The sequence below is a fragment of the Anolis carolinensis genome, chromosome 1 (genome assembly GCF_035594765.1).
Source record: "Anolis carolinensis isolate JA03-04 chromosome 1, rAnoCar3.1.pri, whole genome shotgun sequence".
In the NCBI taxonomy this organism is placed as follows: domain Eukaryota; kingdom Metazoa; phylum Chordata; class Lepidosauria; order Squamata; family Dactyloidae; genus Anolis; species Anolis carolinensis.
In genome coordinates, this window is record NC_085841.1 from 297,207,979 (window position 1) to 297,225,163 (window position 17,185).

Here is a 17,185-nt window from a genome sequence, read left to right on the forward strand (position 1 = left end):
AAATCCTTTCCATATTGCTCACTTTGCTCTCCAAATTGTCTCTGCTCCAACAACATACAACTAATGGAATTGCAAACATTTGTTCTCAAACATATTTGCGCGCACATAAAACTCTGTGAGGGAGAAATGATGATGATGGTAATGATGATGTTTATGTTTATTTATACCCTGCTTTTTCTCTCCACAAGGGGACTCAAAGCGGCTAACATTAAAAACATTTTGTCATGACCAGCAGTTTGGTGGTATAGCTGCTTTGGAATGTTTGGAAGGGTTAATCTCCCTCCTTTTTGAAAGAGGTGAGACTGACCTTCTCATTAAGGGATTCACAGGCTGTAGGGATCATTTGGGAGGCCTGCTGAAATGGAATGCAGCTGTGATTAGCTGCATAAAAGAGCTTTGCAAGAGACTGCTCCTTGGGAGAAAAGTAATTGTTGTATTTGGATGTAGATTTTGGTTAGTTTTGGAAGTGCAGAAGGAGGGGTTTAGGTAGGGGACGGGGAATTTCTCCTCTAAGGCCCTCTGTAGGAGGAAGAGAGGCAAAGGCTTCAGGCATGCATCTGATGAAAGCTCTGGTAAGTTGAGAGGGAAATGGGAGCCAGGGAGGGAAGGGAAACACCTTTTCCCCCATGCCTGCAGGGAAAAACACAGGCATGGAACAATGTGTGTTTCTCAGGAAGAGTTGGGTTTAAAAGGCATCTTTTAAACATGTGTTTTGCAGCCTTTAACACGATTCTTCCTATATTTTAGCTAAATGTCATTTAGCCACTCCCCCTTAACCCAGTTTAACCTGGGTTATAAAGTATGTGTGGAAGGGCTTTAAGTAAAATGGTTTTTGACACAAACAGGATGTTGTTTTGGTTGAACTCTGTCTGCATTACTGGGCAGCCTTGGAACATGGCACATTTCAATACAATACATTTTACATGTCCACTGATAAGTAAAAGAGCTTGAACCCCATCTTTTTTTAAAGGGGAGATGTAAAATGTAAAATTTCTTTCTCATTGAGTTCGGCTTTGTATCTCCTCCTCCAATTTTCTTTTCTCAAATAGTCCATTAGAGGGGAGTTAGGTGCATTAATGAGTTAGTATTAGGTAAATGTAAAGTTGCTAACACTCAATAGACAAAATGATTTAAGATGGCTACACTATTATTGTACTTTTCAGAGCCCTTTGTGGTTATTTATTGTGAGAACTCTAACTTGTCATAAGGTTCCATACTATAGAAACATCAGAGTCTACCTGAATCATGGCAGACCGAGTGCCAGATCAACTCAGAGATATTTCTACAAAGAACACCAAAGATATTTGGAAGAATGCGTGTGTCTCTATCTCTATCATTTATCATTTTTCTGTCTGATTACAGGTATTCTGACTGCAAGTTAAGGAGTAAAAAAAAAGGAAAGATTGATTTATATTAGCTTTGAAGAATCTCAACACAATCAGAAGTACATCTACACTATAGAATCAATAGAGTTTGACATCACTTTAAACTGCTTGCTTCAATGCTATGGAATCATAAAAGTTCTAGTTTTATGAGGCACCAGCAACCTTTGGGAGAAAAGATTAAAGACCCTGTAAAGCTACAACTGCCAGAATTCCACAACACTGGGCCATGGCTATTAAAGTAATGTCAATCTCCATTAATACTAGATTCTAGATGCACCAAAAAAAAACAACATTATTTTTCTGAGATGCTCATCTTTGAAGGAAAAAAAATCAAACATAGAAAGGCTTCCTCTACTTACCAAGGGGTAAGCCAGCTGAACTCAAAACAACTTAGTTACTAGCAGGCATGTAAATATTTGCACTGTAAGACATTAGAATAGTGGTACGGATTTTCCCCAGAAGACTTTCCTTTCAAACTCCAATGTGTATTCTTGCTTGCTTGTTTATTTTTACTATATAGGGAGAAAATCCTCAAGGCAGCCTCAAAGACAAAATCTGTAATTTTTTTTTTTACAAATTTGAGAAATGACTCTTAGCACTGAAAATATGTCCCAGAGCTGAACTACACATTATATTTAGCAGTCTAATAGAATGATATTTCATTTCAAGTACTGATAAAGGAGGAACATAACCAAATACAAATGTATTTTTATACAATTCTGATCTGCATTTTTATTGTTATCTGCTGTGTTTTGTGCAGTTGACTTTCCTAATAACAAAGTACAGAAGAGTCTCACTTATCCAAGCCTCATTTATCCAAGTTTCTGGATTATCCAAGCCATTTTTGCAGTCAATATTTTCAATATATCGTGATATTTTGGTGCTAAATTTGTAAATACAGTAATTACAAAATAACATTACTGCATATTGAACTACTTTTTCTGTCCAATTTGTGGTATAACATGATGTTTTGGTGCTTAATTTGTAAAATCATAACCTAATTTGATGTTTAATAGGCTTTTCCTTAATCCCTCCTTATTATCCAAGATATTCGCTTATCCAAGCTTCTGCCGGCCCCTTTAGCTTGGATAAGTGAAACTCTACTGTAGTGGTAATAGCAAACTATGTTTCATGTAGTTTGCTGAATTTCTGCTCTGTTTTCCCACATTATCTTTTCTAACTATCTTTTCTCCTCAAGTTACCAACAAGATAGGTTCTTTAGGTATGTTCTTGAGTAAGTTGGAACAGGTACATTTTTAAGTGCAACTCCAGCCAAATATATATACATATTTAGCTTTGGATCTCATAGGATTAACACCCCCTGTGGTGTTTGTTTTGTTGTCTATGCTTCTGTTCAGAAAATTTCCCCTCATTTTTTTATACCTGTGAGAATTGGATTTTGAAAAATTTGGCTTTTTATTAAAACAAGAATTGGCGATAAAGCTTCAGTTGAGACCTTTTCCCCATAATAACTCTTTCAGGAGTGAATTTCCCTTCTGAGGGGAAAATTTCTCTCACTTCCTGTTGTCTCACCCTGTTTGTAACTGAGTTATTTGTAAGTCAGATGCTTGTAACTCAGGGACTGCCTGTATTCGATTTTTTTCATATCATTCCTTTCAAATGTGGGGTGTGTATGTCTGTCGGGTAGAAAGGGCAACAAATATATTTGAGTCTGGGTCAAGCTTACAATATTCCAGTGGCTTTTAAGTTTTGTCAAAACAAGTTGTCTCTTTATTACAGAAAACCTATTGGTTGTGATCAGAATTGCTTTTCATTCTTAATGATTCTTTCAGCACAAACGGATTTTGGAGAGAAAGGAGGAAAACAGAAAATGAAATCAATGTGGGTCATAAGCAGCAAGAATACTGGCAAAGAAAATGAAGCCTCCATAATGTGTTGTGCTTAACTAAAATAAACTGTTTCCTTTTTTTGAAATAAAGACTCAAATTACTTTTTGAAAGATCCTGTCTATTACAAAGCACATCATGCCATTAATATTGTTAGTTGCTTTCTAGTGCTTTTGTGCAACCATCTTTTGAAATCAATCAAGCACCCTGCAAACATGTGCTTTCCATGAAAATCAGATTTAAAAAGCCAACACAAAATATCATTGATAAGAGGACAAAATTATCAGTGTAGCTATCTAATAAAGAGCGGAGGAATCATCTCTTGACGGCAAATTCCAAGCAGAGGAAATTTGAGAGGGTTTGAGAGTGGCTGATGCAAACTGCCTGAAATGAAACTCTTTGCTCTCAATTGTTTTTTGTTTTTTTGGTTGGTTGGTTTTGTGTTTTTGGCAAAAGAGCAAAAACATATCCATGAACTGTTAACATAATCTACTCTGAAAAAAATTAAATCATTGAGGGAAAGAGCCACAGACTAAAGTAGCACACGATTTGATGACAAGATTAGAAGGCCTGCCAAAACCTAAAATGCTGTTGGTCTCCACTTCCAAAAGAAATGCACATGTGACTCATCTCCATTTTCTATCATAGATTTTTTTTTGAAGAAAGCTGAAATATTGTACTTCCACAGTGCATAAACCTAATGTTACCAGTAGTGAATCATTTTCGGCTATGACAATTATCAAAGAACACTGAATTAAGGGGGATGATCTGAGCCAGCTATACCATTAGGCAGGATGAAGCATTCATCACATGCAGCAAGATGTTACAGGACAAAGACAGAAGAGTAACTACTGGGGAAGGCCCACTGAAGTCATTGCACCTGCTCGATAATGATATTTAATTCAGTCGCCAATTTCTAGCCCTGTAGAGAGAGAGGCACTGAAAAGGATACACATCTAGAACTCACATATTTGCTGTGTTTGCATTCTCTAGGTAACTTTAATTTGCTTTCTCTCTGGATGTGTAAACAATTTTTCTAAATCCTCAACTGAAGTTTTAGGTTAGTGTTAGAAATTTCCCACTCCATCCCATGGCTACACCTTTGAAAAAGTGTGTTGCTTGCCCTATATACCCTAAACCACTATCAGATGTGGCATAAAATGCTTTTTCACCATCACTATGTCAATTGAGGAGGGGGATATCATTTGCTTTTTTGTGTCTCAGGCAGCAATATGTTTTGGGGATTCAACCTGGTGACAACAGATCAATTGTTCTGGAACAAGGAATTAAAAAAATCTACATTATTATATACCCCATCTTTCTCCCCTTGGGGACTCAAGGCAGCTAATAATCCCACACTTAGTCAAGTTTTAAAAGTGCAGTACAAAGGTTAAAAAACAATTAAATAGTAACAGTGTGGTAAAAATAGATTAAAATAAATACACTTAAAATTAATTTTTAAAACTCCCCCCTTTTCACCCACACCTCCCCAAAACCTTATCCTTGTCCTTCCCCAATGCAGTTGAAGGTCTTGATTTGTGTGTGTCAGGAGCAATCGGAGTTGCTTCTGGAGTGAGAGAATTGGCCGTCTGCAAAGACGTTGCCCAGGGGACACCTGGATGTTTTGATGTTTTACCATCCTTGTGGGAGGCTTCTCTAATGTCCCCGCATGGAGCTGGAGCTGGAGCTGGAGCTGATAGAGGGAGCTCATCCACGCTGTCCCCGGGTGGGATTCGAACCTGGCACCCTTCAGGTCAGCAACCCAACCTTCAAGTCACAAGGCTTTTATCCCCTAGGCCACAGGAGGCTCCAAGGTCTTGATCTGCCTGCAGAAGGTCAACCAGAATGTTGTCTGCAGAAGGTCAGTTTGTTATGTTAACTGAAAGGGCCGATATACTGTAATGTTTTGGATTTTTTTTTTAGATTCAATTCAATTTCAATACAAACATTTTAAAAAATACTGCCCTGAGGAAGCAATTCCTATGGTATACACAGCTACAAACCATTAACTCCCTGCAGTTTTAGTGGTTTCTTTGCTTAATGTGGCTTAGTTACTTGTTTGACTAGATAAAATGTGAAAATTATGACCATTATAGATGAGACATTCCAGCAGTTCACTTAATTTAAAATATCACAATAAATTGTAATTGAATAAAGATTTCATGACTGACTAATTCACCAAGAAACAGATCAAAGCCCAGATGTCCAATTCCCTGATGGCCTTACCCTTGGAATTAAACAAGATCCTTTATATCTGCCCCACCTGAATTACCAATAAGGGTGTGATTTTTTTTAATTTTTGTGCTCCCATTGTGACAAAACATCTTAACATGTTGAATTGTCTACTGAACATTTACTACTCCCAGGACCCCCCCCCCCCCCCGGAAGATAATGGGATTTTTCAATGATTTTACATCATTTTGGGCAAAATTTCAAAAGAACTGCACCTTTCTGTTCCAAGTTGATATATTTTCCTCTTACAAAAGCTAAGTACATAGGCACATGCAGGTACACACACATACAGAGAAATACTGGATTTAGTGAGTGAACAAAAAAAAAAGGTGAGCAACATATTCCCAAGAGCCATTTTGCAAATGTGCAAATTATCATCAAGTAACCATCAACAATAATTCACCATGTCACAAGTGAAAATAAATATTTTCAAGTGGCCTAATATTGGTACTTTTATGAAATGTTCACAATATTTACATTCTTTTAACTAGGATCAGAATCCTGTTAGTGACATACATCAGCATTTTGCATTGTTTATGTCCTTTTACAGTTGTGGACTGAAGATGGATTTACACAGCCCGATGTCCCAGGATCCGATCCTAGGTTATCTGCTTTGAACTGGGTTATATGAGCCTACACTGCCAGATAATCTGGGATAAGCAAATAATCTGGGATCAGATCCTGGGATACAGGCCAGTGTAGATCCAGCCTGAGTCATTTAGCATCTGCAACAATTTCCCTATCTGTTTCATCTACTTTTCTGATGTCTGAGTGCTCCCCCAAAGCCATTTAGCGGCCAAGAGATAGCAGGGAATTGGTCATGTAGTTACGTTTTGGTAACAAGCACATAAGCAAACAGGTGTGTCTTCCTGGATCTTCTGGGATTCCTCTGAAGATTCTGGTGTGGGGGAGTAATTTTCATGTCTCTAACCATGAAAATATAGCCAGAACTGTCTAGCTGATCTCTTCTGCCCACTAAATGGCCATGGGGAGCAAGAAATGTAGATGATTTGATGACTTTCCCAGTCTCAGGCCCTAGAACCTAAAGAGTCTTCACCAAATAGTGCTAAAGTATATACTGACTTCTGGTAAGGTAAAGGTAAAGTTTTTCCCCTGACATCAAGTCCAGTCATATCTGACTTTGGGGTGTGGTGCTCATCTCCATTTCTAAGCCGAAGAGCCGGCGTTGTCTGTAGATGCTTCCAAGGTCATGTGGTCAGCATGACTGCATGGAGTGCCAATACCTTCTCGCTGGAGCGGTATCTGTTGATCTACTCACATTTGCATGTTTTCGAACACTCCCCGGATTCAAACTGCTGATCATTCGGACAGCAAGTTCAGCAGCACAGCAGTTTAACCCGCAGAGCCACCAATGAAGCCTAGTCAAAAACACCACCCTGAAGCCAATTCCCCAGTCCTACAGAAACATATGGAACTGGTGAAGCCCTTATCCTCCCCCAAAGAAGGTGGGAAATCCTCCTAATTCTTTTAAGCAACCAGAAAGAACCCACACTGCACCAAGGGCAGGAGGATGGGCAATCCAAAATCAAAGAGACCTGTGTGAGGACAGCCAGGTTTTAAATAGCCTCTAGTCCTGGTCTTCACATATGTCCAGCCTTAATATACCCATGCTGAACCAGTTTTAATAGGCTTCTATCCAGGGAGGCAAGCAAAACATCCCCTTACCCACAATAACTTCCCAGCTTTGCAGTCTTGTGTTCAAAATGTGTGGGGGAAGGGACAGATCTAAACTCTTGGTAGTGTAATTGCAGAATTTTGGCCTATTTCCACTAGACTTATTTCTCAACAGACGTTTCTAGAATTATATATCAATCAGTTTATATATTGCACAGTGATCTGGACAATGTATTGAGATAAGGAAGTCCACCTTCAGTAGACATTAGAAGAAGGAAACTTGGCAACTGGAACTCTTATCACTCAAATAACACTCTAGATTCCAGTATAGAATGAAACACTGTCCATGCTTCTTCTGCACTACTATGAAAGTTGTTGGATGCCCTGCATCCCACTATATCTGATAACCTTCAGATATAAGTCTCTAATCAAAGGAATTCTTATTACATATATTCCACCTTTTTTCTACAGACCCATATTCACATACATATAAAGCAGCCTCTTTGATTTTAGGCAAGCTTGTTTTCAGAGCCTCAGGAATCAATCACTGGTGTTGAAAATTTAATAATTGAATCACTGAAGTGACTTTCAGTAATGAGTTCTCACTTGCACACTCCTGAAAGGCAAGTCTAATAAAGTCACAGATCAAAGCAGTGGTCAAGTCAGTTCAGCACAGAAGGCAAATGGCAGTTCTTCAATACTGTAATTAACAGAGCCATCACTTAAAGGTTTGCACTGGAATCCACAAATGTCATTTATAATTTAAACTAAAATCTATTATCTTATCCTTACAACAGTCTCACAATATTTAGTTCTAAGCTGATTCTGATCAAGATGCAAAGAAGAGCAAAAGTAATTCGACATGACCAAGGGGCTCTGGAGCGTCTGCCACTTCTTTCTCTCCCTGATATCCTACAACATAGCATTCTGACCTTGGAGTAGAGTCACATAAGAAGTCATTGGGTCCAGCAAAAAGTGTAGGAAATGCATAAGAATTGCATAAAAGTTTCTTGGAGAGGTGAGGCCAATCACTTTTCTGTTAGACCCATGTCCATCCTGACTGGTTAAAGCTGCCAGAAGAAGAATGGACAATTGATGGTGGATGTTGTAAGTGCTTATTTGAAAGAGACCTTTTTTCCAACCTCCCTAAAACAAGCAATTGTAAAACATTTACTGAAGAAATCTTCATTAGATTACCCTCTTCCCTGATAACTAGATACTTATTGCCAGCCTCTAATCTCCCTTTTGTAAATAAGACCTTAAAAGTGAGTGATGGTAATGCAAATCCAGACTTCTGTGCATGAAACAAGTTAAACATGAGCCAGCAATGTGATGCGGCTGCTAAGAAAGCCAATGGGATTTTGGCCTGCATCAATAGGGGTATAGCATCTAGATCCAGGGAAGTCATGCTCCCCCTCTATTCTGCCTTGGTCAGACCACACCTGGAATACTGCGTCCAATTCTGGGCACCGCAGTTGAAGGGAAATGTTGACAAACTGGAAAGCGTCCAGAGGAGGGCAACTAAAATGATCAAGGATCTTTAGAACAAACCCTATGAGGAGCGGCTTAAAGAACTGGGCATGTTTAGCCTGCAGAAGAGAAGGCTAAGAGGAGACATGATAGCCATGTACAAATATGTGAGGGGAAGTCATACGGAGGAGGGAGCAAGCTTGTTTTCTGCTGCCCTCCAGACTAGGACACGGAACAAGGGCTTCAAACTACAGGAAAGGAGATTTGACCTGAACATCAGGAAGAACTTCCTCACTGTGAGAGCTGTTCAGCAGTGGAATTCTCTCCCCCGGACTGTGGTGGAGGCTCCTTCTTTGGAGGCTTTTAAACAGAGGCTGGATGGCTATCTGTTGGGGGTGCTTTGAATGCGATTTCCTGCTTCTTGGCGGGGGGTTGGACTGGATGGCCCATGAGGTCTCTTCCAACTCTACTGTTCAATGATTCTATGAAACAGATGGCTAGGAAAATTTTCAAATTGAGTTCAGATCTCATTTTTGGACATAAACAGTCTTGGCTATCTTGGTAGGTAACCTGCTCTGGGAATTGGACAAGGAACGTATAGCCTTGTTAGTCTCCCGGGACCAGCATTTGATACCATTGACCTTTTACATCATTTGGCTGATAAGAGCACTTTGGGACATTGGTTCCAGTATCTCGTGACTAGATTTACCAGAGCATGGTACTGGGGGACTGTTGTTCAGTCTTTTGGCCATTAGCGTGTGAATCTACAGGAGTTAATATTGTTCTGTGGAGCTACTAGGAGTGGGTATCATCAGCATGCTATTGAAACTCAGCTCTCTCTCTCTTTTACATCAGATGTCAAAGAGGCTATGGTTTTACTGCATTGTTGTCTAATGAAATAAAGGACTGGATGCAGGTAAACAAACTGAGGCTCAATCCATACAAGTCAGAAGTACTGCTACTCAGTAGGAAGTAACTTTGGACTGGGATTGCAGCCTGTTCTGAATGGGATTTCACACCCTCTTTGAAGATCACATTTGTAGCTTGGGGATACTCTTGGAAACCCAGGTTCCTGCTATGAGCAGGAATGCCTTTGTCCAGCTTTGACAGGCACATCAACTGCATTCTTTCTTGAGCGATGCAGATCTTGACCATCATGGTTCATGTCTTAGTTATATCCCAATTAATCTATTGTAAGGTACTGTACTTGGGATGCTATCTCTTGTATGCTTCCAGCAGGCAGCCATAATACTAGTGTTTCACATGCCCTTTAATGCCTAAATTGCTTTGTTTTAATTGTTTTGGCATGTTTAAATGTTTAAAACAAGTATGTGTTTTAAAAAGTCTTAATCTTTGCACTACTTTCATTGTTTTTATTTGCTTATTGTTTTGGGAGTTTTTGTGGGCTGGAGATAATACAGAAATATCAACAAGCAAGTAGGCAAGCAAGAAAGAAAAATTCAGTACTTCAAGGGTTGTTGTATGTCTTTCGGGCTGTGTGGCCATGTTCCAGAAGCATTCTCTCCTGACGTTTCGCCCACATCTATGGCAGGCATCCTCAGAGGTTGTGAGGTATGGAGAAAACTAAGCAAAGAGGTTAATATATATCTGTGGAAAGTCTAGGGTGAGAGAGGTCAGTGTGAATGTGTAGTTAATCACTTAAATTAGCATTGAAAAGCTTGAAAAGCATTGAAAAGCATTGAAAAATGCCGTAAGCAACAGCCAAAGCCAGAACTGGATAAATCACGGACCATCATCAACCTGACAGACAGACAACTCACTGAAGACCAAGTATCCATTCTAGAAAAAGGAGGAAATTTTGCAGTCACCACCACCAGGATCCCAGTAGAAAACATCATTGCCAATGTTGAATCAGCAATTTACCAGCTCCCTGAGGAAGAAGCAGAGGAGGTAAGAATTGAAACAGCAAGGATCCTGAGAAATGCAAAACTCCCCCCCAGCAACATAACGAGAAAAGAAAGACAGGCCATCAAAGATCTCAACTCAGATCCTGAAATCATCATTCTTCCAGCTGACAAGGGGAATGCCACAGTAATCATGGAAACAAAACAATACAAAGAAAAAATCGGACAACTTCTAGATCCCACAATTTACAAGAAACTGAAACAAGACCCCACTAACAAAATCACCAGAAAAACGAACACTCTAATCAAGAACTCCTCCATTAACTTTGACATACGCCAACAGCTGTGCAAATCAGAAGCCCTCCCACCCAGGCTTTACGGACTCCCCAAAATCCACAAGGACGCCATCCCACTCAGACCCATTGTAAGTGCCATTGGATCGCCGACTTACAACCTGGCAAAATTTCTGGCTACACAGCTACAAACCCACATTGGGCTCACTGCACATTATATCAAGGACTCTACACACTTTATAGAAAAGATCAGCAACCTCAATCTAAGCACCAAGGACATCCTGATCAGCTTTGATGTGGTGTCCCTTTTTACCAAAGTCCCAGTAGCTGACACCCTCACACTAATCAAACAAAACTTCCCAGAAGACATCACAGCCCTGTTTCACCATTGCCTCACCACTAGCTACTTTCAGTGGGACACTGGATTCTATGAACAGAAGGATGGAGTGGCCATGGGGAGCCCTCTCAGCCCAGTAGTAGCAAATTTCTATATGGAATACTTTGAAAAACAGGCCCTAGAAACAGCACCAAAAAAGCCAACTGTTTGGTTCAGATACGTAGATGACACCTTCACGATTTGGAGCCATGGAGAGGAAGAACTCAGCAAGTTCCTGGACCATCTTAACAGCATCCACCCAAACATCCAATTCACCATGGAAAAAGAAAAGGAAGGAAAACTGCCATTTCTAGATGTTCTGGTCATCCGCAAACCCAATCAACAATTGGGCCACACAGTTTACAGAAAACCTACACACACAGATAGATACCTTCATAAAAACTCCAACCATCACCCAAGTCAAAAAAAGGAGCACAATCAAAGCCCTGACAGACCGTGCACAAAGAATCTGCGAACCTCACCTCCTCCAAGGTGAACTCAACCACCTAAACTGGGCTCTACAGGCCAATGGATACTCCACCACAGACATCAGAAGAGCTGCAAGGCCAAGAACAAGCCATGAGAGTCAAGACAAAGATCCACCCAGAGGAAAGGTGTACTTACCATACATCAAGGGAACTACTGACCGCATAGGGAAGCTGATGAAGAAGCACAACCTACAAACTATCTACAAACCCACGAAGAAAATCCAACAAATGCTACGGTCAGCGAAGGACAAGAGGGATCCTCTCTCTTCTGCAGGAGTCTACCGGATACCATGCAGCTGTGGACAAGTCTACATAGGGACCACCAAACGCAGCGCCCAAACAAGAGTCAAAGAACATGAAAGGCACTGCAGACTAATTCAACCAGAGAAATCAGCCATAGCAGAGCATTTGATGAACCAGCCTGGACACAGAATACTATTTGAGAACACAAAAATGCTGGACCATTCTAACAACTATCATGTCAGACTACACAGAGAAGCCATTGAAATCCACAAGCATGTGGACAACTTCAACAGAAAGGAAGAAACCATGAAAATGAACAAAATCTGGCTACCAGTATTACAAAACTCAAAAATCAGAACAGTAAATAAAAAGCAATACTCTGAAAACAGAGGGTTTCCAGACATGAATCAACCAAGGGCAGTTAACGACTCTAAACAAAGGATGCCCCAGAGGCAGGAAGAAGACAGCAGATAAGCTTTTCAATGCTAATTTAAGTGATTAACTACACATTCACACTGACCTCTCTCACCCTAGACTTTCCACAGATATATATTAACCTCTTTGCTTTGTTTTCTCCATACCTCACAACCTCTGAGGATGCCTGCCATAGATGTGGGCGAAACGTCAGGAGAGAATGCTTCTGGAACATGGCCACACAGCCCGAAAGACATACAACAACCCTGTGATCCCGGCCATGAAAGCCTTCGACAACACACTCAGTACTTCAAGCTGATGCATTTTTTGCCTGATGCAAATGCCCAACCTCTCCATGCAGGAATATCCTCACAGAGCAGCCTACCTAGGTTGGAGGGTATTTTTCAATGAGAATGCAGGGCTTGTCAACACCCTTGATATCAGGCTGAAGAAACTCCTCAGCTCAGCAATAGCAGGATAGCCTAAAAGTGCCTAACATAGGGACCACAAGTCTTCATCCACTGGGAAGAAAGTATCTTAGGCAGCAAGTCAGAATTTAACTTATACAGCAACCATTTTCAAAACTGGAAACTCTTATATATTTTAATTTACTGCAGCTGTTGATTAGATTCAATTAGGAGATTTAGAGAAGTTATATCTCTGTAAATGCCTGCTGAGAAATAGATACATTTTTTTTTTACTAAAACCTTATCCCAAGGATTTTTGGTAGCAGATGGTTGTTTGACCCCATTCCAATTTCTGTTGTCAGGGTTGATGCCCCTTAAAATCATCTTGTTCAAACCAATGAAATGATGCCAATCCACTAGACCAGACAAGGGCAAACTTCAGCCCTTCTAGGTGTTTTGGACTTCCAACTCCAAAACACCTGGAGGGCCGAAGTTTGCCCATAACTGCACTAGACTGTATTCAACCTTAAACTAGAGGATCCTCTCCAACGCATGAAAATACTTTGCCACCCTGGGCTGTATAGAATATTTTTGTAACCCAGGACTGCAAGTGTCTACCAATGACCATGACCTTAAGTAACTACCTGATAACTTGATATAATCCACTGGGATTCTGATCTGCTTCTCTGGAATCTTTTTGAGCTTTGTGGTTATGGGTTTCTTAGGCAGCTTTGTATCCAGGAGAAACCTCATGGAACTTGTAATTTGCAAGTGATCTTTGGAAACCTCAATTAGAAGAAAAAGCTTTGAGACTGGATTGAAGGCACATGTAATGGGCAGAATCTGGATTAACGTCTGTTTTAGTGAATCCATTATGAACCTATGAATCTATGGAAACTTGTTTGTCACTAATGAGAGTTATTGAAGAGCTTGTGCTTTGGCTTGAGTTGCCTGCCCAGAGACAGAAGTGCCACCTTTGGACAGTTCTAGCATAGATTTAAAAACAAATCAAATTAATGGCTTTTGCATGATGCATTTTAACTATATTTTGTTTTAACCTGTACTATGAGTCACCTTGGTTGCCGTATTGTGAGAAAGAAATGTTAATTAATTACCTTCTATTGCATATTGCAAATGTTGTCAAAAGTGTTATTATACAATCAATTTTTTCCTCATCTCTCAAAATGTTTGCTTCATAAGAATTTTTCAGTCAGTTTATGTTTTGACAGTTCCAATTGGATTCCCATTTCACTCCACTACAATTTTCTTTATCATGTCCAGAGCACTTAATTATTGGTATTTTATTATCTTTTGCTGTGGTACAGCTTTTTGTTATGACAATTATGTGTCCTATTTTATAGAGCATAAATCACACTGAAGGATTACTCATTCCAGGTCCAGCAGGGATGGAAATAATGTTTTAAATTTCTGTTGAAGACAATCTTAAACTGAGAAAAACTTTCATAGGCTACGAATAGTTGCACATGAGTTACACAAGTTTTCACAAAGAAAGAACATTTATTTCTATATTCTGTATAGAGAATGCTATTTTCTGTGCCTCAAAAGTGGATTTCATCAGAATAATCCTGCGCTGTGGATAATCTTCAAAAACTGTACAACCTTTTTCTTACAGTGGAATTTCTTACAATGGGAAGAAAATTACTAGAATTATTGTTTTTCCTTCAAAATAATTAGTTGAAGAATTACATCCTTAAATTCCAGTTGTAAAATAAAGAAATGTAACAGGATCTTTGATGTTTCCTGCCAACAGTCAGAATCCAGACAGTAGAATGAGCAGGCATTTTCCTTTGACTATATTCCCGATAAAACACAACCTAAAAATGTCCCCATTTTCTCTGTGCAAATATTGAAAATAATGTATCCTTTTGTGTATGTATGGCATGGAATTACTTTTGAATTGTTGCTATCACTTTCTATGTGCTCCTTCCTCTGGCTGTGCTGTTCATTCATGATAAAATCAGCATATGATGTGACAGATAAAAAGGTCAATGCAATTCCAGGTTGCAACAGTAGAAGTATTGTGTCTAGAGCGAGGGAAGTAATAGGCCCACTCTATTCTGCTTTGGTCAAATCTCATCTAGAGTACTGTGTCCAGTTCTGGGAATCACAATTCAAGAAGAATATTGAACATCTAGAATGTGCCCAGAGAAGGGTGACCAAAATGGTAAAGGGTCTCAAAGCCAAGCCCTATGAGAGGTGACTTATGGAGCTGGGTATGTTTAGCTTGGAGAAAAGAAGGCTGATAGGGGAAATAATAGTCATGTTTAAAGACTTGAAAGGATGTCACATTGAGGAGGGGGCAAGCTTGTTTTCTGCTGCTCTGGAGACTAGGCCATGGAACAATGAAATCAAATTGCAGGAAAAGATATTCCACTTACACATTAGGAAGAACATCCTGATTGTAAGAGCTGTTCAGAAGTGAAATATACTGCCTCGTAGGATGGTTGAGTCTCCTTCTCTAGAGCTTTAAGCAGAAACTGGATGGCCATCTGTCGGATTTGCTTTGATTGTGTTTTCCTGTATGATAGCGGGTTGGAATTGATAGCCCTTGTGGTCTCTTTTAACTACAATTCTATGATCTTGTAACACTCATTAGAATTTGCAATGCTTATCCTATAAAGTTCCTATATACTGTACATCCCTACCTCCTTGGGTATTCTGCAAAAGTCAGTTAATATTGGACAAGTTTCAGAAACATTGTTTATATTATTGCTAGTTATCTATTCCTCCCCTTTCCCCCCTATTAACCATAAATGTAAGTGCATCCCTCCCTGTCTACAATTAAATACAGCTCCATCCATCAACTAGCTCAGCAGGACACTGATCATAGTCCAAGGCCCCAGGCATAAGACTAACATGACAAGCCTTCATCATAATAGAGTTTTGGACTTTTAAACTCTTCGCTTTACAGCTATTTGACAAGTTAATTGGAACCATCATAAAGTATAATTATATTTAAATTTTGCTTTAAGTGTCATCATTACAAGAAATTATTGCAGCTCTTATTGTGTCAAAGAAATAATAGCATTTTGACATAATGTATAGATATTAGACTTCATATTTCCATAATGGAGGAAGAACATAAGGGGAAAGCAAGAGGCATATTTGCTTTTCCAAAGTTTTAAAATAAGCCAGAAAGCTTTTAGAAATGCAAGAGTTGTAATTCATTCACTGCCTTCTAAAGTAACTCACCTAATTTTTTGAATGGGTGCACATGTCCAGAATTATTCAATCTCTTCTACCAAATTACCTCTCTTTATTTCTTCATAATGTCTCATCGGTGTAATCCCTGTTTTCTCCCAGAAAGTAAATATCTATTAATTAAAGCACTTTTTGTAAGATTATGTTTTCAAATAGATCCTGATGCTTTGTTTTATTTCATCTCAATAAACTACAGTCTAAATATGTAGCAGGACACAAGGCAATCCTAGAGGAAAGTCAAAATGTTCTGTGGTTAGACTGCTGCAGGAGTCCTTTCTAGCAGCATGATAGAATTGATAGAAGTAGTAGTATTTTTCACTCCTTTCCTTCCAATGTTGCTCTGAAAAACCCCTTTCTTCTCATTGTTTACACAGAGATAGAATGATCTGACTGTCTAACATTGCTTCCTGTGCCACAGGCAGATTGATAGTATGGTGTAGGACTAAGAGAATTTCGGCTACTATGGATCCAGAACCTGTGATTCCACTTGCTGCATGTAACCAACCAATTTTTGCAGGTACCTATCTATATGTCATCATTGTTACTCTGGATGAAAGAAGTTGTGCAATCAATTCCAAATTGATATCATGTTCTTCTGCAAACCCAGCACACTAAATACCTTGCCAACCACAAGTCCCATGATCTCATAAGGTGGAATTGTGTTATTTAAAATAGTATCAAATTGTTCTGTATGTTGTAGATACACTTATCATTTTCACATCCCACATTGCTACAATATTGCTTGTTCCATCAGATATATTCAAGCCATTACAGCCCTGTATCACAACCAAACTGCCCAGTGGATCACTTTTCCGCTTTGAAAATTCTGCATATGAGAGTGAGCATACCACTGCATACTTAAAGGTGAGGTTGTAAGGGTCTCAGCTTGTTGTATATATCCAGTTATATTTCAGCATACTCGGCAAAACCATCAAATGGCTCATGAGGGAGTTTCTGCAACCTAAATGCAGAGAGTGAGTGAGCAGAATCATTGTCTTTATACATATATTTGAACACAATGTAACACATTTTGCCACAGTGTTTCTGCCAGATTTCATCTTACTGCTTCACAGATGGAATGTGTAGATTAAGTTATTAATTACAGCCAATTCTCAAGTCCCATTACACTCAGCAGTGGGATTGGATTTCTGTCAGTTTCACAGGCTGTGCTTGTAGCTCATATTTTTCGATGTCAGCACAGGGACAGCATTTTAATTGTCTTGTAATGAAGTCCTTGTCAATACCCGAATATTTTAGTAAAACAATTTCAGTGGCACAACTCCATTGTTTCTAAAATGCAGCTAAAGA

At 39.4% G+C, this 17,185-nt stretch overlaps 1 protein-coding gene and 1 long non-coding RNA gene across 9 annotated transcripts in view; one reads left to right on the top strand and one right to left on the bottom strand.

The window, feature by feature from the left end:
* Positions 1–17,185, bottom strand: part of lrrc4c (leucine rich repeat containing 4C) — a 1,096,970-nt gene that overhangs the window by 551,997 nt on the left and 527,788 nt on the right. The window lies entirely within an intron of this gene.
* LOC100560220 (uncharacterized) lies at positions 354–16,736 on the top strand. The gene is made up of 3 exons (XR_010000070.1): positions 354–572; positions 16,296–16,394; positions 16,632–16,736. It is a non-coding gene; the product is annotated as an uncharacterized LOC100560220 (long non-coding RNA).